This window comes from Ornithorhynchus anatinus, unplaced genomic scaffold (genome assembly GCF_004115215.2).
Source record: "Ornithorhynchus anatinus isolate Pmale09 unplaced genomic scaffold, mOrnAna1.pri.v4 scaffold_224_arrow_ctg1, whole genome shotgun sequence".
Taxonomy (NCBI): Eukaryota; Metazoa; Chordata; class Mammalia; order Monotremata; family Ornithorhynchidae; genus Ornithorhynchus; species Ornithorhynchus anatinus.
The window spans coordinates 1,427,434-1,448,015 of NW_024396724.1; the positions used below are offsets into that span (position 1 = coordinate 1,427,434).

At 47.8% G+C, this 20,582-nt stretch overlaps 2 pseudogenes; both read right to left on the reverse strand.

Moving 5' to 3' along the window:
- On the reverse strand, positions 2,433-3,085 carry ORNANAV1R-PS3325 (vomeronasal 1 receptor ornAnaV1R-ps3325 pseudogene; annotated as a pseudogene).
- Positions 13,424-14,363, reverse strand: LOC114808779 (annotated as a pseudogene).
- Positions 14,364-20,582: the final 6,219 nt, after the last annotated feature.

The following is a 20,582-nucleotide window of genomic DNA, read 5'->3' on the forward strand; positions in this document are numbered from 1 at the left end:
CCGACAATCTAATTCTCTTCCCCTCTTCAAATTCCTACTTAAAGCTCACTTCCTCCAAAAGGCCTTCCCAGACTGAGCTCCCCCCTTTTCCCTCTGCTCCCTCTACCCCCGTCCCCTTCACCTCTCCGTGGCTAAACCCTCTTCTCCCCCCTTTCCCTCTCCTCCTTCCCCTCTGTCGTCCCACTCCCTCAGCACTGTACTCGTCCGCTCAACTGTATATATCTTCATTTATTTTGTTTAATGAGTTGTACATCACCCTGATTCTATTTATTTGCCATTGTTTTAATGAGATGTTCTTCCCCTTGACTCTATTTATTGCCATTGTTCTTGTATGCCCGTCTCCTCCGATTAAACTGTAAACCCGTCAAAGGGCAAGGATTGTCTCTATCTGTTGCCGATTCGTACATTCCAAGCGCTTAGTACAGTGCTCTGCACATAGTAAGCGCTCAATAAATACTATTGAATGAATGAATGACAAGTGTCAGATGCGGGATTCGAACCCATGACCTCGGCCTCCCAAGCCAGGGCTCTTTCCACTGAGCCACGCTGTGCTGGGAAGGCCTCTTGGAGAAGATGTGCCTTCAATAAGGTTTTGAAGATGAGTAGGGTATTTGTCAGATATGGAAAGGGAGGACTTTCATTCATTCAATTGTATTTATCGAGCGCTTACCGTGTGCAGAGCATTGTACTAAACACTTGGAAAGTACAATTTGGCAACCGCTCACAGTCTAGAAGGGGGGAGACAGACAACAAAACAAATAGGCATCAAAATAGCATAGGCCGGATGCAGGATGTGGGTGAGAGGTCATCAGTGAGGTAGATGAAATCAAAGTACTTTTATAAGTAAACTTATATATACTTTTATAAATGCTTAGTACAACATTGTACAGAGTAAATGCTCAGCAAATACCAATCAATCTGTCGGCCTTATTTGCAGAGTATTTACTGTGTGCATTTGGGCGAGTACAAGACGGATAGGAAACACAATCCCTCCCCTCAAGAAACCCATCTTCTAGTAGTATTGGTTGATCACTTGTTTTGTGCAGAACACTGTAGTAAGTGTTTGGTTGAATGCAATAGGATTCATAGACATGATCCCTCTTCCTCAAGAAGCTCACACTCTAGCCAGGAAGGCAGACAATGAAACAAATCACAGGTAATTGTTAATATGTACAGCTGTTAACTCACACTGGGGAAGGCACAAGACACATTCCTTGAAATAATTTATTGATAATCAAAAACCCTATACTCATTCTGGCAGTAATAATAGCAATAATAGTAGTAACAGCGATAATAACAATAACAATGATAATGATAATTGTTGAGTGCTTACTTTGTGCCAAGCCCTGGATTGAGCACTGGAGGATATATGAGATCATCAGAGAGTGTTCAATCCACATTCAGTGTGGACAGTAAAAGGACAGAGAACACATATTGAATCCCCCTTTGCCAGAAAATGAAACTGGAGCACAGAGAAATCTAATGGCTTGCCCAAAGTCACACAACAGGCAAGTGGCAGACCCAAGATTAGAACCTAGGACTACTGAATCCAAGGTCTGTGATCTTTCCATTAGGCCCAGGGTAATCAGGGTCCCAGACTCAACAGTGTTCTGGGTATAGACCACCACAGCCAGGCACATGAAGTTTATCTGGCCAGACCTGAGCAGTGGCAACAGAGAAGCAGTGTGGCCTAGTTGATAGAACATGGGCCTGGGAGTCTGAAGGACCTGAGTTCTAATCCTGGCCCTGCCACTTGTCAGCTGTGTGACTTTGGGCAAGTCACTTAACTTCTCTGTGCCTCCAGTTACCTCATCTGTGAAATGGGGATTAAGACTGTGAGTCTCACGTGGGACAGGGACTGTGTCCAACCATGATTTGGTTGTATCCACTCCAGTGATTAGTACAGTACCTGGCATGTAGTAAGCACTTAACAAATACCACCAATCTGCATTGTCTCACAGCTATCCCAGAACTTTTGTGGGGAATGGGCAGAGGTGGCCAGGTTAAGGGCTCCCTTCAGGGCAAAGAAGGATTTTAAAGGAGGGAAGCCACCATTATCATCACCCTTAATTGGACTCCCCTAGCCCATGGGGGACTCAGAGCAGATACCGCAGCATCTGAACAGTGCTGCCCAAATCAGGCCGTCTAGTCACCCTATTCGAGTTGGGCCCACGGGTGGCCAGGTAACTACCCTCGAAGCCTAAAAGGGATCTGGGTTGGGGGCAGGTGATTCCCTTGTCCAGAATGTCCTTATTCTTCTGTCACTGTGAATCATCAGGAATGAACTGATGGTGGAGAAGGTGAGTTGAAATACCAGGTAGCTCTTCATGAGCAGAGGTGACTTTTCTTTCATGATGACTACAATGCTCAGGATGATGGTCTGCCTTCCATATAGAAGGACGCATCACCCTGGGAAAGTGTCCAGGCTCGAGGAGGTGCTGGACCTGCCGGTGGTGTCTTTGCAGGACAAATACCATGTAGCTGCTGGCCACACTCATGAGACCCGCGAAGAACAGATCCCGAAAAGAGAGCATGAATGTATTGGCCAAAGTGTTTTCTGCACTTTTGATGACTTTGATGCAGTATTTGAGATATAATATGGTTTGAACTTTGTCACTGCTGTTCTGGGGGTTCCCTTGTATATTGGTATATTCAATTCTATGAGCAGATTGAAGACCCAACAGAGGGCATTAGGAGGGGACGAGGCACTTGGGCAATTTGGCTTTGATTCTTGCCCACCAGGAGGTGCTGGGGCTGATGGTGTTGGCCTGGAAGAAGCTCAGGAGGAAGGTAGTGCAGATGCAAAGACCCTGGGCTACTGGGTATAGGTAAATAAGGATTTTACATCCAACGTCATCCAGGAAATTTCTCAGCCCACAAGCTGACAAGGTCTATAAGACTCCACTGGTGAGAAGGATGATAGTGTTAGCCAAGGCCAGTGGGTGAGGATCTGATCAGAGGAGCTGGGCTTGTGGTTGGTGGACACCATAAGGATATAAAACAGGAGGAGAAAGATGCTCAGCGCGAGTCCAAGGCTAAATTACAAGAGAATCACCAACCCAAAAGAGAGCTCAGTGGAATTCATTGGCTTGACTATTCAGTTCAAACCAGTAGCAACAACTCGTAGAGCAACATGGAGGAGGAGAGTTATAAATGAAGAGGAGTGAAAGGAGGAGATGGAGAGAGTGAGATAAAGAGAGAGAGAGCATTTAGTCATCATCGTATTTGAAGTAGTCATAGAAATGGTATTGATTTAGCCCTTAATGGAATGCAGAGCATTGTACTAAATGTCTGGGAGAATTGCACAGGTGAAAAATAGATACAGTTCCTGGCCCTCAAGGGGCTCACAATCTCAGAATCAGGAAAGGGAGAAGGGATAGCCTACAGATGGTTGACAGTTAAACAGTGAAAACTGAAAAACAACAGGGAAGAAATCCACAGCTATATTTACAGCAAGAATGGTAGGATATTTGTTAAAGCATCTGTATGTGTGTATATGTGTATATATCTATATATATGTATACATATATAGATATATGTACATACCCCTCTTGCTGTAAATATAGCTGTGGATATATTTACACACTCTATATATGTATATACACTCAAAAATGATAAATATAGTATTTTGTCGACTTAATATGTGCCAGGCACTGTACTAAGCACTGGGATGGATAAAAGCAAATCAATTTTGACACAGTGCTTGTCCTACATGATGATCACAGTCTCAATCCCCTTTTACCGATGGAATAACTGAGGCCCAGAGAAGTGAAGTGACTTATGCAAGGTCCTACAGCAGGCAATTGGTAATGCTGGGGTTAGAACCCATAGCCTCCCGACTCTCAGACCTGTGCCCTATCCACTCCACCATGCTGCAACGACATCCTGGGTCAGACCAAGCATCGGACAAGCTCAGTGCTCTTTGCAGCCCAGCTCCAAAAACGCTTAGAGGAACAGTGAGACCATTTCTACCTTGGAATCCATCCCCGACACTGATGTCCCAACCTATGCCTGCTGATGATCCACTACAGTCTGAGGGACCAATAACTGAGCTCAAGTCACAGGGTACAGTTAACCCCACCAGTGAGAACCGCCAGTTTAAATTTTTTAAATATAACTTTATTTTTCCGTTATGATATTTTAAGTGCTTACTATGCTCCAGGTTCTGTACTAAATTCTGGGGTTGATATAAGCTGATCAGGTTGATATAAACCTATCTAGTTCCTTCTTTCTGGAGAGCTAGGAGATTTCCTTGCGGTTGTGTAGGCTCCATCCATCCTTTGTGGCTTGTGGGATGTGGAGGGTTAAACAAAAAACACAGCCACTGGACAGTAGTGTCAGGTCACTGAGAGCACTCTGACCATAATAATAATTAATTAATATGGTACTTTTAAAGTGCTTACTTTTGCCAAGCACTATTCTAAACTCCAGGGTACAAACTAGTTGACCAGCTTGGGCACAGTCCCTGTCCCATATGGGGCTTACACTCTTAATCCCCATCTTACGGATGAGAAAACTGAGGCCCAGAGAAGTGGAGTGCCTTGCCCAAGGTCACACAGCAGACATGTGGTGGAGCCAGGATGAGAACCCAGGTCCTTCCGACTCCCATGCCCGGGCTCTCTCCACTAAGCCACACATGCTCAGTTGCCCATAAGGCCAACCTTGCTCCAGGCTACAGTGGGACTTTAATGCTAGAGGAAAGACCCTTCCTCCTTTGCACTACCCCTTTGGTGAGGATGTCCCTGCTAGACTCTCTTCTCTCTGCACAGCGCTCTAAGAGAGAGGCACAGGTCGGAGATATGGGATTATCATACTCACTGGGATGTATGGCAAAGGAGGATGGCTCAGCTGATTCTGTTACTTAAGAATAAAAGTGAGGGGATTAGAATAATAATAATAACTGTGATACCAGGCACTGTATTAAGCACTGGGGTGGATACGAGCAAATCAGGTTGAGCACAGTCCCTGTCCCATATAGAGCTCAATGTCTCAATCCCCATTGTACCGATAAGGTAACTGAGACCCAAACAAATACAGTCATTTACTCAGTGTCGCAGAGCAGACAAGTGGCAGAGCCAGGATCAGAACTCATGAACCTTTGACTCCTAAGCTAGGACTTTATCCATTACACAATGCTGCTTCTCCAGGAAAGAAATAGACAAGTGATGGAGGGCAGAGTCGGGTAGTTTGGATCATGAAAGGATGATGGAGTGAGAGGCTGGTGCTCGGACCCCATTCCCGCTCACCTTACAAAAACCATCACCCCTGCCCTCCTACCTTCCTTAACTTCTATCTTTAACCACTCAATCTCCACTGGCTCCTTCCCCTCTGCCTTCAAACATACCCATGTCTCCCCCATCCTAAAAAACACCTCTCTCGACCCCACTTCCCCTTCCAATTATCGCCCTATCGCCCTACTACCCTTCCTTTCCAAAATCCTAGAACGAGTTGTCTACACTTGCTGCTTAGTAGTCCCTAACTCCCATTCTCTCCTGGACACCCTCCAATCTGGCTTCCGTCCCCTCCACTCTACCGAGACTGCTCTCTCTAAGGTCACCCATGACCTCCTTCTTGCCAAAGTCAATGGCTCCTAGTCCATTCTAATCCTCCTTGACCGCTCAGCTGCCTTTGACATTGTCGACCATCCCCTCCTCCTCCACACCTTATCTCACCTTGGCTTCACGGACTCCGTCCTCTCCTGGTTCTCCTCTTATCTCTCTGGTCGGTCATTCTCGGTCTCCATCGCTGGTGCCTCCTCCCCCTCCCATCCTTTAACTGTTGGAGTTCCTCAAGGGTCAGTTCTTGGCCCTCTTCTGTTCTCCATTTACACTCACTCCCTCGGTGAACTCATTCGCTCTCACGGCTTTGACTACCATCTCTACGCAGATGACACGCAGATCTACATCTCCGCCACTGTCCTCTCCCCCTCCCTTCAGGCTCGCATCTCCTCCTGCCTCAGGGATGTCTCCACCTGGATGTCTGCCCACCACCTAAAACTCAACATGACCAAAACTGAGCTCCTCATCTTCCCTCCCAAGCCCGATCCTCTCCCAGACTTCCCTATCACTGTGGATGGTATGACCATCCTTCCCGTCTCTCAGGCCCGCAACCTCGGTGTCATCTTTGACTCGGCTCCCTCGTTCACCCCACACATCCTATCCGTTACCAAGACCTGCCGGTTTCACCTTTACAATATAGCCAAAATCCGCCCTTTCCTCTCCACCCAAACAGCTACCTTACTGCTACGGGCTCTCGTTATATCCTGGCTAGACTACTGTGTCAGCCTTCTCTCTGATCTCCCTTCCTCCTCTCTCGCCCCGCTCCAGTCTATTCTTCACTCCGCTGCCCGGCTCATCTTCCTGCAGAAACGATCTGGGCATGTCACTCCCCTTCTTAAACACCTCCAGTGGTTGCCTATCAACCTCCGCTCCAAACAAAAACTCCTCACTCTAGGCTTCAAGGCTCTACATCACCTTGCCCTGTCCTACCTCTCCTCCCTTCTCTCTTTCTACCGCCCACCTCCTCACCGTCCCTCGGTCTCGCCTATCCCGCCATCGACGCCTGGGCCACATCCTCCCGCGTTCTTGGAACGCCCTCCCTCCTCACCTCCACCAAACTAATTCTCTTCCCCTTTTTAAAACCCTACTTAAAATTCACCTCCTCCAAGAGACCTTCCCAAACTGAGCTCCCCTTCTCCCTCTACTCCCTCTACCACCGCCCCTTCACCTCTCCGCAGCTTAACCCTCTTTTCCCCCCATTTCCCTCTGCTCCTCCCCATCTCCCTTGCCATCTCCTCAGCACTGTACTCGTATGCTCAACTGTATATATTTTCATTACCCTATTTATTTTGTTAATTTTGTTGATGAAATGTACATTGCCTTGCTTCTATTTAGTTGCCATTGTTTTTATGAGATATTCTTCCCCTGACTCTATTTATTGCCATTGTTCTTATCTGTCTGTCTCCCCCGATTAGACTGTAAGCCCGTCAAACCGCAGGGACTGTCTCTATCTGTTGCCGACTTGTTCATTCCAAGCGCTCTTCATACAGTGCTCTGCACATAGTAAGCGCTCAATAAATGTTATTGAATGAATGTCAAACATTGTACTAAGTGTCCGGGAAAATTGTGTAGATGAAAATTAGACAAAATTCCTGGCTCTCAAGGGGTTCACTATATAAGAATAAGGAGGAGGGATAGCCTACAGATGTATGAGTAATGTACAGTAAAAATTGAAAAACAATAGAAAATAAACTCACAGTGATACTTACAGCAAGAAGGAGAGGACATTTCTAGAGCATGTATCTATCTATCTACCTCTCTATCATGTGCATTCCACATATTTGACAAGGCATTAAACAGAAAAAAAATCCTGTATGTTTTGCGCAGTTCATAGGTACGATCACTGTAACCTCTCGTTTTGGGGTTCCAGTTTGGGGGTGGCATCTGTTGGGATCCATTCCTAGTAAAATAAGGATAGCAGTAATAATAAAAATAATAATAATAGTGGGATTTGTTAAGCTTACTATGTGCCAGGGACCATGCTAAGCACTGGTATGGATACAAGCAAATCGGGTTGAATGTAGTCCCTGCCCCACGTGGGGCTCACAGTCTCAATCCCCATTTTACAGATGAGATAACTGAGGCCCAGAGAATTGAAGTGACTTGCTCCAAGTCACACAGCAGACAAGTGGCAGAGTCAGGATTAGAATCCCTTACTTTCTGAGTCCCAGCTCATGCTCTATCCACTACGCCATGTCGTGATGACATCTTGAGTCAGACCAAGCATCCAATCAGTTCAGTGTTCTCTCTCCAGTCCAGCTCCAAAAGCCCTTAGCGGAAATGTAAGACCACATCCCCCTTGGACATCCATCCCCCACTCTGAAGGCCCAAGCTATGCTCTCTGAAGATCTTCTACACTCCAAGGAACTGATATCTGAGCTCAAGTTACAGGACACAGCTACCCGTACCTGTGAGAATCTCCAGTTTATTTTTACTTTCATTTCATTTTTTCTTTATGGTATTTCTTAAACACTTACTATGTTCCAGGTACTGCACTAAGCACTGGGGTTGATATAGGCTTATCAGGTTGATATAAGCTTTTCAGGTTAATATGAATTTATCCAGTTCTTCATCTCCGGAGGTTTGGGACATCTTACATCCTGTGGTTGGCTCCATCCACCCTTTGAGACTTGTGGGCTGTGGACAGAGAATTATGAAACACAGCCACCGGACAGTAATGACATGTCACAAAGAGTGTGTTCAGTCCCCCTCCTCCCACTTCCCCTCTCAGGCCAGCCTCGCCCCAGGGCATATTTGGGACTGTAATCTTAAAATTCATTAATTCATTCAGTCATGTTTACTGAGTGCTCACTGTGTGCAGAGCACTGTACTGAGCGCTTGGGAAAGTACAATATAACAATAAAGAGAGACAATCTCTGCCCACAGTGAGCTCACAGTCTAGAGAGGGGGAGACAGACATCAGTACAAGAAAACAGGCATCAGTATAAATAAAAAAAATTACAGATGTATACATAAGTGCTGAGGTGTGGGGAGAGGGGTGAAGAGCAAAGGGAACAAGTCAGGGTGACGCCGAAGGGAGTGGGAGATGAGAAAAAATGCATTTAAGTCTAGGAAGTCTTGGCGGAGATGTGTCTTCAGTAAGGCTTTGAAGTGAGGGGAGAGTTACTGGCGGATTTGAGGAGGGAGGTCGTTCCAGGCCAGAGATAGGACGTGGGCCAAAGATTGACAGTGATGCAGGTGAGACTGAGGCACAGTGGAGCACCAGAAGAGTGAAGTGTTCAGGCTGGGTTGTAGAAGGAGAGAAGGGAGGTGAAGTAGGAGGGGGTAAGGTGATGGAGAGCTTTGAAGTCAATAGTGAGGAGTTTTTGTTTGATAAGGAGTTGGACAGATAACCTCTGAGGATTTTTGAGGAGGCAGGCGGCATGCCTTGAATGTTTCTGTAAAAAGATAATCCGGGCAGCGGACTGAAGTGTGGACTGGAGTGGGGAGAGGCAGAAGGTTGAGAGGTCAGAAAGGAGACTGATGCAGTAACTAGCGGGATAGAATGAGTGACTGTACTAACATGGTAGAGGTTTAGATGGAGAGAAATAGGCAGATCTTGCTGATGTCGTGAAGGTGAGACAGACAGGATTTGGTGACAGATTGGATATGTGGTTGAGATAGCGGGGTCAAGGATAACATCAAGGTTACGAGCTTATGAGATGGGGAGGATTGTAATGTCATCTACAGTGATGGGAAAGTCTGGGAGAGGACAGAGTTTGGGAGGGAAGATAAGGAGCTCTGTTTTGGACATGTTAAGTTTGAGGTGATGGGAGGACATCCAAGCAGAGATGTCCTGAAGGCAGGAAGAGATTTGAGGCTTGAAGAGAGAAAACGAGATCGGGGGAGGAGATGTGGATTTGGGTATCATGTGCATAGAGATGGTAGTTGAAGCTGTAGGAGCAAATGAGTTCTCCAAGAGAATGAGTATAGATGGAGAATAGAAGGGGACCAAGAATTGAACGTTGAGGGACCCCCGCAGTTAGGGGGTGAGAAGGAAAAAAAGAGCCCACGAAGGAAACTGAGAACGAATGGCGAAAGAAATAACAGGAGAACCAGGAGAGGACAGAGTCAGCCAAGCCAAGTTTGGATAATATATCCAGGAGAAAGGGGTGGTCCACAGTGTCAAAGGCAGCTGAGCAGTCGAGGAGGATTAGGATAGAGTAGGAGCCATTGGATTGGGCAAGGAGAGAATAATAATAACAATAATAATAATAATAATAATGTTAGTATTTGTTAAGTGCTTACTATGTGCAGAGCACTATTCTAAGCTCTGGGGTAGATACAGGATAATCAGGTTGTCCCACATGAGGCTCACAGTCTTAATCCCCATTTTATAAGTGAGGTAACTGAGGCACGGATAAATTAAGTGACTTGCCCACAGTCAGCTGACAAGTGACAGGGCTGGGATTCAAACCCATGACCTCTGACTCCCAAGCCCGTGCTCTTTCCACTGAGCCACGTTGCTTCTCTATCATTGGTAAACTTTTTAGAGGGTGGTTTCAGTCCAGTGAATGGGATGGAAGCCAGGTTGGAAGGGGTCTGGCAGGGAATTGGAGGAGAGGAATTTGGGACAGGATGTAGATGATTTGCTCAAAGAGCTTGGAGAGGAAGAAAGACTCTGCGCCCCCCACCCCACCCTTAGATGAGGGTGCCCCTGATGGGGTCTCCCCTCTCCACACCATGCTCTGGAAGAAGAGCACAGGTCTGGTGAGGGGGATTATCAAACTCAGTAGGACGAGTGGCAAAGGGGGGATGGAGTCAGTTGTTTCTGTTATTTCAGAGCAACAGTGAGGGAAGGAAATGGTGAGGGAAGGATGGCAGAGAGGGGTGTTTGGAGGATGAAAAAGGGTTGGAGTGAGAGGATGAAGCTCAGAGAGGAAAGAGAGGTGGAAACAGACAAGAGGAGCAGGGCATTGCCATTAATCGCTCTATTCTATGCTGTGTCCACCTCTGATGTGGCCCCCTGGGGTGAAGGGGTGATCTCTGTGGCCCTGCCATCTTTGGCCACCCCCAACTTGCTCCAGTGGGAGCTGGGATAGTTGCTCGGTCAGGAATGCCCTGGAGGGTGACCAAGAGGAGGCAATGACCATCTTCTCCCAAGCCAAGGTCATTGCAGCCCCGCTACACTGGGGAACACAGCAGCAGAAGGAGGAAGGGGGGTGGGCAGGCAAGGAGCATAGGGAGATGTGTCCTGTCCAGCCACCTCTTTCTTTCCCAGTCCTCCCAGACAACTGACACCTGGGAGCTGGTCTTAGCGCATAGTGGCCATCTCTATGGCTACACTTTGTCTCTTATATATCAGGATTAGAAACCAATTATTTTCTGAGACATCAAGAGGGAAAGATTCCGGTCTAATGCTGAGGGGCCTCTGCTCCAGTGGTCCTGAGAATGGGAAGGTGGAAATCCTGAAGAAGGTTCTGCAGGGATGACCAGCCCTGGCTTCCACCCCAGAGCTCGAATCTGAAGCCCCGGAGTTCCTATGGAAAGCCCAGAACAGCAACAACAGAGAGTCGGATTTATCCTACTCACCCATTTCCATCGCTCATGCTGGATGGGAGAGTAGTTCATGGGCAGTTAGACTCTGGGCAGGACAAGTCTGAAGCAGCCTTTATCAGCAGCTTTCCTCATCTTTCCCATCCCTCAGAGAGTGACTAGTGTGTGTGTATGGGGGCGGTGTTTGTGTTTGTGACTCACTAATCTGCTCTGACACTCGGACTGTGACATATCTTGAAATGCTCAGACTCTGCTCCCTGCTGCTCATCAAACTTAGACAAGATAAGCAGAAGTCTCTGCCCCATGATTACCTGCTGCTAATTGACCATCAGAGTTACCCATGGAGAGGCAGGTCAGCTTCACTGACATATCCTGCAACCCTAGGGACATCCCTGCTCTCACTCACAGCCTAGATCTGCCTGGGGCCAAACTGGAGTCTCTCTCTGTATCTCACTGGGTCATACTTTCCATCATCTTACATCAATCAATCAATGTTTTTTATTGTGCCCTTACTGCATGCAGAGTACTTTATTAAGTGCTTTGGTGGGAATAATAAAATAGAATTGGTAGACATGTCCCTTAACAACAACCATGGTACTTTTAAAGTGCCTACTATGTACCAAATACTGTTCTAAAATACCAAGTTAATCAGGTTGAACACAATCCCTGTCCCACATGAGGCTTACACTCTTATTCCCCATTTTACAGATGAGGTAACAGGCAAAGAAGAGGGAAGTGACTTGCCCAAGGTCACACACATATTGCAATGTATTCAAGAAGGAAAACACTCTTAAAACCATTAACATTTATTTAGCGCATACTGTGGACAGAGCACAGGCCTAAGCAATGATCCAGTATATTTCCTTTTATATTTATTCCGCTATATATTATTGATGATAATGAAGATGATGGCATTTGTTAAGCACTAGGTGCCACGCACTGTTCCAAGTGCTGGGCTAATTACAAGGTAATCATGTTGTCCTATGTAGGGCTCATATTCTTAATCCCCATTTTCTAGATTTGGTAACTGAATCACAGAGAAATGAAGTGATTTACCCAAAGTCACATAGCAGACATGGCAGTCAGGATTAGAACCTACAACCTCTGACTCTCAAGACCTTTCTCTTTTCACTAAGCCACACTGCTTCCTTAAAGTGTTTGTTAAGCATTTACTATGTGCCAAGCACCGTTCTAAGCACTGGGGTAGATACAAGGTAATCAGGTTGTCCAGCGTGGGACTCCTAATTTTAATCCCTATTTTACAGATGAGGTAACTGAGGCACAGAGAAATTAAGTACTAAGCCACAGCACTTCTCTAAAAGTGTTTGTTAAGCATTTACTATGTGCTAAGTACCGTTCTAAGTGCTGGGGTAGGTACAAGGTAATCAGGTTGTCCCACGTGGGGCTCACAATCTTAATCCCCATTTTACAGATGAGGTAACTGAGGCACAGAGAAGTTAAGTGACTTGCCCAAAGTCACACAGCTGATGCGTGGTGGAGCTGGGACCTCTGACTCTCAAGCCCAGTTCTTTCCACTAAGCCACGCTGTTTCTCTGTTATATTATTCTAATCTATTTGGTTCTTGTTCAAGCTTCTCCTCCCACAGTTTGCAAATCAGTTTTGTCAGCCTGACTCCTCCATTAAATTTTAAGACCCTCGAGGAAAGGAAATATTTCTTCTGTCCTCTTCCAAGTGCTCAGGACAATAAACTCAGCTCGTGGAGTCAATCAATCGATCACTTCTATTTATTGATTGCCACTGTGTGAAATAAATTTTTTTTATGTGCTTGGGAGACTACAATGGAGTTAGTAGATTCCAACACTGCCCATAAGGAGCTTAATCAATCAATCAATCAATCAATCAATCAATCAGTCGATTGTATTTATTTAGCACTTACTTTATGCAGAGCACTGCATTAAGTGCTTGGGAATGTACAACGCAATAATATAACAGACATGCTCCCTGCCCACAGTGAGCTTACAGTTTAGAGGGGGAAGCAGACAATAATATAAATGAATAAATTACAGACACGTACATAAGTGCTAGAGGGATGGGAGAGGAGATGAATAAAGGGAGCAAGTCAGGGTGATGCAGAAGGGAGCGGGAGAAGAGGAAAGGAGATCTTGGTCAGGGAAGGCCTCTTGAAGGAACTGTGTTTTCAGTAAAGCTCTGAAGGAGGGGGAGAGTAATTGTCAGATGGATTAGAGGAGGGAGGGCATTCCAGGACAGAGGCAGGACATGAACAAGAAGTCCGAGGCGAGATAGATGAGAATGAGGTACAATGAGAACGCTAACATTAGAGGAGTGACATGTGCAGGCTGGTTTGTAATAGGAGAGTACTGAGGGGGACCCTTGGGGAGGGCAGGTGTCTACTCTGGGACTGTAGAAGGCTCCAGGTCAAACACGGGAGATTGCCTTTTCATAAATATCCTTATTCTCCTATCACAGTGAATTATCCGAAACGGACTCACCGCAGAAAAATTGATTTGAAATACCATGTGGCTTTTCCCAAGCATGGGAGATTTTTCTTTCACATTTACTAAAACACTCAGCATTATGGTCTGTCGTCCATAAAGGAGGGCATAAAGGGTGACAAGGGCGATGACTCTCTTGGCTGCTCTGACCTCGGGCATCGCCTTGGGGGAGCGGCTGGGCCCATGGTGGTGCCGAGCCTGTTGATGGTGTCTGTGCAGGGCAAACACCATGGAGCTGCTGGCTGTGCTCATGAGCCCCACGAAGAAGATCCCTCATGGTAAGGACCACTGTAATTACCAGGGTAGTTTCTTCACTGTCACTGATTTCTGAGCAATATTTGAGATTCAACATGATTTGAAAACTGTTGTTGTTCTGGGGGCTTATCATGTATATTGGCGTATCCATTTCTATGTCCATATTGAGGATCCAGGAGAGGAGGAAGGAGGGGAGGATGCACTTGGATAATTTCACTTTGATTCCTGCCCACCGGAAGGTGCTGGGACTGATGGTGACAGCCTGGAATACGCTCAGGAGGCAGGTGGTGCAAATGACAAGACCCCGGGCTACTCGGTAGAGGTACACGAGGATTTTACAGCCAACATCGTCCAGAAAATTTCTCAGCCCCCAAGCTGACAAGGTCTTTAAGACTCCACTAGTGAGGAGGATGATGATGTTAGCCAAGGTCAGGTGGGCGAGGATGAGGGCAGAAGAGCTGGGCTTGTGGCTGGTGGAGACAATACAAATATAAAACAGGAGGAGGAAGACGTTCAGCAAGAGCCCAAGGCTGAATTGCAAGAAAATCCGCATCCCGAAAGAGAGCTCAGTGGAATTCATTGCTTTAAATATTCGGTTCAAACTGGTGGCGATAACTTTTAGAGCAACATGGAGGAGGAGAGTTATAGGGGTAGGTGAGTGTAGAGGAGAAGATGGAGAGAGTGAGATAAAAAGAGAGAAAACATTTAGTCATCATCATTTAGAAAGAATGTCATTAGACTTAGAGTTAGTCATTAAATTTAGAAAGAGAAAACAGTCATTTAGTAGTAGTCATAGTAATGGTATCGATTGAGCTCTAGAGGGAATTTAGAACACTTTACTAAGTGCCTGGAAAATTTGCACAGGTGAAAATTAGGCACAATTCCTGGCCCTCAGGGAGCTCACAATCGAGGAACAAGGAAAGGGAGAAGGGAGTCTACAGATGTATAAGACTGGAAACAGTGCAAACTGAAAAACAATAGAAAATTTATGGACAGCAATATTTAGAGCAAGAGGGATAAAACATTTGTTAGACTATTCATTCAATAGTATTTATTGAGCGCTTACTATGAGCAGAGCACTGTACTAAGCGCTTGGAATGTACAAATCGGAAACAAATATAGTCCCTGCCCTTTGACTATTTATCTACCTATCTAGCTATCTGTGTTCATCCCATTCACCTCCTCCAGGCTCCCTTCCCAGGCTGAGCCTATCATTTCCTCTGCTCCTCCTCCCCTCCCAATCACTCCTACTCCTTCCCTCTTCTCTACCCCTTCCCTGCCCCACAGCACTTGGGTATATGTGTACATATTTATTATTCCATTTATTTTATTAATGATGTGTATATATCTGTAATTCAATTTTTTTATATTGATAATATTGATGCCTCTCTACTTGTTTTGCTTTATTTTTTGTCTCCCCCTTCTAAACTGTGAGCTTGTTGTTGGGTAGGGATTGTCTCTATTTGTTGCCAAATTGTACTTTCCAAGTGCTTAGTACAGTGTTCTGCACACAGTAAGGGCTCAATAAATACAATTGAATGACTGAATGAATAAATGAATGACAGGGCATTAAAAAGAAGAAAAAAGGTCCTGTCTGTTTGGAGCATTTCTTCAAGAGCTATGATCACATCATTTTGCCCATTATTTTGGGGTTCGTGATTGGGGATGGCATCTTTTGGGATTTCTTCCTAGTAAAATAAGGATAACAGCAATAACAATAATAACTGTGGTACTTGCTAAGTGTTTACTATGTTCCAGGCACTGTCCTTATCCCTGGGGAGGATACAAGCAAGGGGCTTAGACATAGTCCCTGTCCTATGTGGGGCTCACATTCTCAATCCACATTTTACAGATGAGGTAACTGAGGCCCAGAGAAGTGAAATGATTTGCCCAAGGTCAAATAAACGTCAGCAAATAAGTGTTTACCAAGTGTTTACTATGTTCCAGGCACTGTACTTATCCCTAGGGAGGATACAGGCAAGGGGCTTGAACATAGTCCCTGTCCTATGTGGGGCTCACTATCTCAATCCACATTTTAGGGATGAGGTAACTGAGGCCCAGAGAAGTGAAACGATTTGCCCAAGGTCAAATAAATGTCAGCAAATAAGTATTTACTAAGTGTTTACTATGTTCCAAGCACTGTACCTATCTCTAGGGGTGCCAAAACTGGAAAGAGAACGGTTTGGGTCCACTCCTGGATGGCAGAACCTGGGATAACAAAACTGGAAAGAGAAGTGTTCGGGTCTATACCTGGAAGGCAAATGCTGGGGGTCCAAATCTGGAATGAGTAAGGTGCGGGTCCAGGCCTGGAAGGCAAAACCTGAGGGGCCAAACTTGGGAAGAGAAGGGTTCGGGTACAGTCTTGGAAGATAAAGCCTGGAGGACCAAGACTGAAACAAGAAGGGTTCGGGGCTAGACCTGGAAGGCAAAGGCTGGGGTGCCGGGGTCGGGGGGAGGCAGGACTGGAACAAGTGAGGTTTCAGGACCAAGCCTGGAAGGCAAAGGCAAGGGGGTCCAATATATAACGAGAAGGGTTCAGGGCCAGGTCTAGAAGGAAAAACCGGGAGAACCCAATTTGGAACGAGTAGGGTTCGGGACCAGGACATGAAGGCAAAGGCAGGGGTGGGGGGTGCGGGGTGAGCCAAACCAGGAATAAGAAAGATTGAGGGCCCGTTCTGGAAGTGAAAGACCTGGGGGGTAAAACTGAAACGAGAAGGTTTGGGGGCCATGTTTGGAATGAGAAGTGTTAGGGATATTGGATTGGAAATGCTGGGAGTCCAGATCTGTAGCGAGAAGTGTTCGGGGCCAAGCCTTTAATGGAAAGTGTGGGGTGTCAACACTGGAAAGAGAAGGGTTTATGTCCACTCCAGGAAGGCAAAAGCCAGGGTGCCAAAACTGGAAAGAGAAAGGGTCGGGTCTAGGTCTGGAAGGCAAAGGCTGGGGGGGGGGGGCAAACTTGGAACGAGAAGCATTCGGGTCCAGGGCTGGAATACAAACCGTGGGGGCCCAGGCCATGAAGATAAAGCCTGGGGTGCCAAACCTGGATCAAGAAGGGTTCGGGCCAGACCTGGAAGGCAAAGGCTGGGGTGCCAAAATTGGAAAGAAAAGGGTTCGGGGCCAGCCCAAGAAATCAAAGGCTGGGGTGCCAAAACTCAAAAGTGATGGGTTCGTGGCCAGCCCGACAAAGCAAAGGCTGGGGTGCCAAAACTGGAAAGGGATGGGTTCGTGGCCAGCCCGAGAAAGCAGAGGCTGGGGTGCCCAAACTGGAAAGAGAAGGTTTTGGGTCCAGTTTTGCAATGCAGATGTGGGGGGCCAAAACTGGTACTAGTTGCTTTCGGGCTCAGATCAGGAAGGCGAAGGCAGTGACGCCAAAACTGGAAAGGGAAGGGGTTGGGGGAAGACCTGGAAAGCAAAGGCTGGGGGGCCACAACTGGATCAAGAAGGGTTCGGGGCCAGGCCTGGAAGGCAAGGAATGGAGGGCAAAAACTGGAAAGAGAAACTTTCAGGACCAGACCTGGACAGCAAATGTTGGGGTGCCAAAGGTGGAAAGAAAACGGTTTGGGTCTACTCCTGGCAGCCAAAGGCTGGGGTGCCAAAACTGGAAAGAGAATGGTTCGGGTCCAGGCTGGAATGCAAATACTGGGGGCCAAAACTGGAACAGGAAGGGTTCAGAGCCAGGCCAGGATGGCCAAACCTGGGATAGCAAAACTGGAAGTAGAAGTGTTCAGGTCTCGACCTGGAAGGCATACGCTGGAGGTCCAAAACTGGAATGAGTATGGTTCGGGTCCAGGCCTGGAAGGCAAAACCTGGGGGGCCAAACGTGGGAAGAGAAGTGTTCGCATACAGACATGGAAGGAAAAGCCTGGGGGACCAAGACTGAAACAAGAAGGGTTCGTGGCTAGGCCTGGAAGGCAAAGGCTGGGGGGCGGGTGTGGCAGAAGTGGAACAAGAAGGGTTCCGGTCCAGGCCTGGAAGACAAAGACAAGGGGGTCCAATAAGTAACGAGAGGGGTTCAGGGCCAGGTCTGGAAGGAAAAACTGGGGGAATCCAATCTGGAATCAGTACGGTCCTGGACCAGGACTTGAAGGTGAAAGCGGGGGTGGGTGGGGGTGGGGCAAAACTGGATTGAGAAAGGTTCAGGGCCCTTTCTGGAAGTGAAAGCCCTGGGGGGCAAAACTGAAACGAGAAGGTTTGGGGGCCATGTTTGGAATGAGAAGTGTTCAGGGTTCAGGTCTTCAAGGCAAATGCTGGGGGACCCAAACTGGAACCAAATGGGTTCAGGGCCAGGATTGCAACGCAAAGGCTGGGGGACCAAACTGCAACGAGAAGTCTTCGGGCCCATGCCTGGAAGGCAAATGCTGGGGGCCAGGTCAGGAAGGCAAAGGTTGGGGGCCCAAAACTGAAATAAGAAGGTTTCGAGGCCAGGCCTGGACGGCAATGTCTGGGGGCCAAAAGTGGAAGGTGAAGGGTTGGGGGACAGAACTGGAAGGCAAAAACTGGGGGCCAAACTGGAAGGAGAAGGGTTCAGGGCCAGGCATGGACGGCAATGGTTGGGTGCCAAAGGTGGATGGAGAGGGGTTCAGAGACAGCCCAGAAGGCAAAGGTTGGGGGCCCAGGCCTGGGAGGCAAAGGTTGGCGGTCAAGGCCTAGAAGGTAATAGCTGGGGGTCCAAAACTAGAAAGAGAAGCGTTTGGGGCCAAGCCTGGAAGGCAAAGGCTGGTGGGCCAAAGCTTTAAAGAGAAGGGTTCAGGGTCAGACCTGGAGGGCAAAGTCAGGGTTGCCTACACTGGCACGAGAAGGCTGGGGTGCCCAGCCTGGAAAGGGAATCGTTCAGATCCGAGCCTGTAATTCAACGGATGGGGGGACAAAGCTGTAACGAAAAGGGTTTGGGTCCAGGCCTGGAAGGAAAAGCCTGGGCCAGGAGGATAGCAAAACTGGAAAAAGAAGGGTACGAGTGCAGGCCTAGAAGGAAGACGCAGGGGGGCCAAAACTGGAAAGTGGAGGGTTCGGGGCCAAACCAGGAAGGCAGAGTCTGGGGGGTTAAAACTGGAACTAGAAGGGTTCGGAGCCAAGCCTGGAAAGAGAAGAGTTTGGGGCCAGACCTGGAAGGCAAAGGTTCGGTGTGTGTATGGGGGGGGTGGGCAGAACTGGAACAAGAAGGGTTCTGGTGCAGGCCTGGAAGGCAAATGCTGGGGGGACAAAACTGTAAAGAGAAGGGTTAGGGTCCAGGCCTGGAAGGCAAAACCTGGGGGGCCGAATCTGCGAAGAGAAGGGTTCGGGTATAGACATGGAAGGTAAAGGCTGAGGAACCAAGACTGGAAAGAGATGGGCTGAGGTCCAAGACTGAAGGTAAAGACTGGGCGGGGTGTGTGTCGGGGGGACAAACCAGGAACAGGAAGGGCTCTGGGGCAGTTTTGGAAGGCAAATGCTGGAGGTCCAAATCTGTAGTGAGAAGCGTTCGGGGCCAGGCCTTTAAGGTAAAGGCTGCGGTGTCAAAACTGGAAAGAGAAGAGTTTATGTCCACTGCAGGACGGCAAAAGCCAGGCTGCCAAAACGGTAAAGAGAAAGGTTTGAGTCCAGGACTGGAAGGCAAAGGCTGAGTGGCCAAACCTGGAACGAAAAGCAATCGGGTCCAAGCCTGGAATGCAAACGGCCTTGAGCCCTGGAGCCCAGGCCTTGAAGGTAAAGCCTGGGGTGCTGAAACTGGATCTAGGAAGGTTGGTGCCAGGCCTGGAAGGCAAAAGCTGGGGTGCCAAAGTTGGAAAGAAAAGGGTTCGGGGGCACACCAAGAAAGTAATGGCTGCGGTGCCGAAACTGGAAAGAGAAGGGTTCGGGACCTGCCCGAGAAAGCAAAGGCTGGGGTGCCCAAACTGGAATGGTAAGGGTTTGGGTCCAGTCTTGGAATGCGGATGCTGGGGGGCCAAAATTGGAGCTAGATGCTTTCGGGGTCAGACCTGGAAGGCAAAGGCAGTGATGCCAAAACTGGAAAGATAAGGGTTTGGGAGAAGACCTGGAAGGCAAAGGCTGGGGGGTCAGAACTGGAAGAAGAATTGTTCTTGTTGCTTGGAGGCAAATGCTGGGGGGCCAAAACTGGAATGAGAAGGGTTCAGAGACAGGTCTAGACGGCAAAGGCTGAGAGGTCAAAATTGGAAAGGGAAGGGTTCGTGTCCAGGCCTGGAAGGCAAAGGCTGGGGGACCAAACTGGAACAAGAAGGGTTTGAGGCCAGTCTTGGAAGGCAAATGCTGGCTTCAAATCTGGAATGAATAGCGTTCGGGGCCAGGACTGGAAAACAAAGGCTGGGATGCCAAACTGGACAGAGAAGGGTTCGGGGCCAGGCCAGGAAGGCAAAGGCTGGCGGGCCACAACTGTATCAAGAATGGTGCGGGGCCAGGCCTGGAAGGCAAAGAATGGAGGGGAAAAACTGGAAAGAGAAGCGTTCAGGACCAGGCCTAGACAGCAAAGGTTGGGGTGCCAAAACTGGAAAGAGAATGGTTCGGGTATACTCTTGGAAAGCAAAAACTGGTGTGCCTAAATGGGAACGAGAGGCTTTCGGGTCCAGTCCTGGCAGGCAAAGGCCGGGGTACCAAAATCAGATCAAGGGACAGCCTTGAAGGCAAGGATTGGGGGGGGGGGGGAAGGAAAGAGAAGAGTTCAGGACCAGGCCTAGACATCAAAGTTTGGGGTAACAAAACTAGATAGAGAACCGTTCGGATCCACTTCTGGAAGGCAAAAACTGGGGTGACAAAACGGGAACGAGAAGGGTTCAGGTCCAGAACTGGCAGACAAGGCTGGGGTACC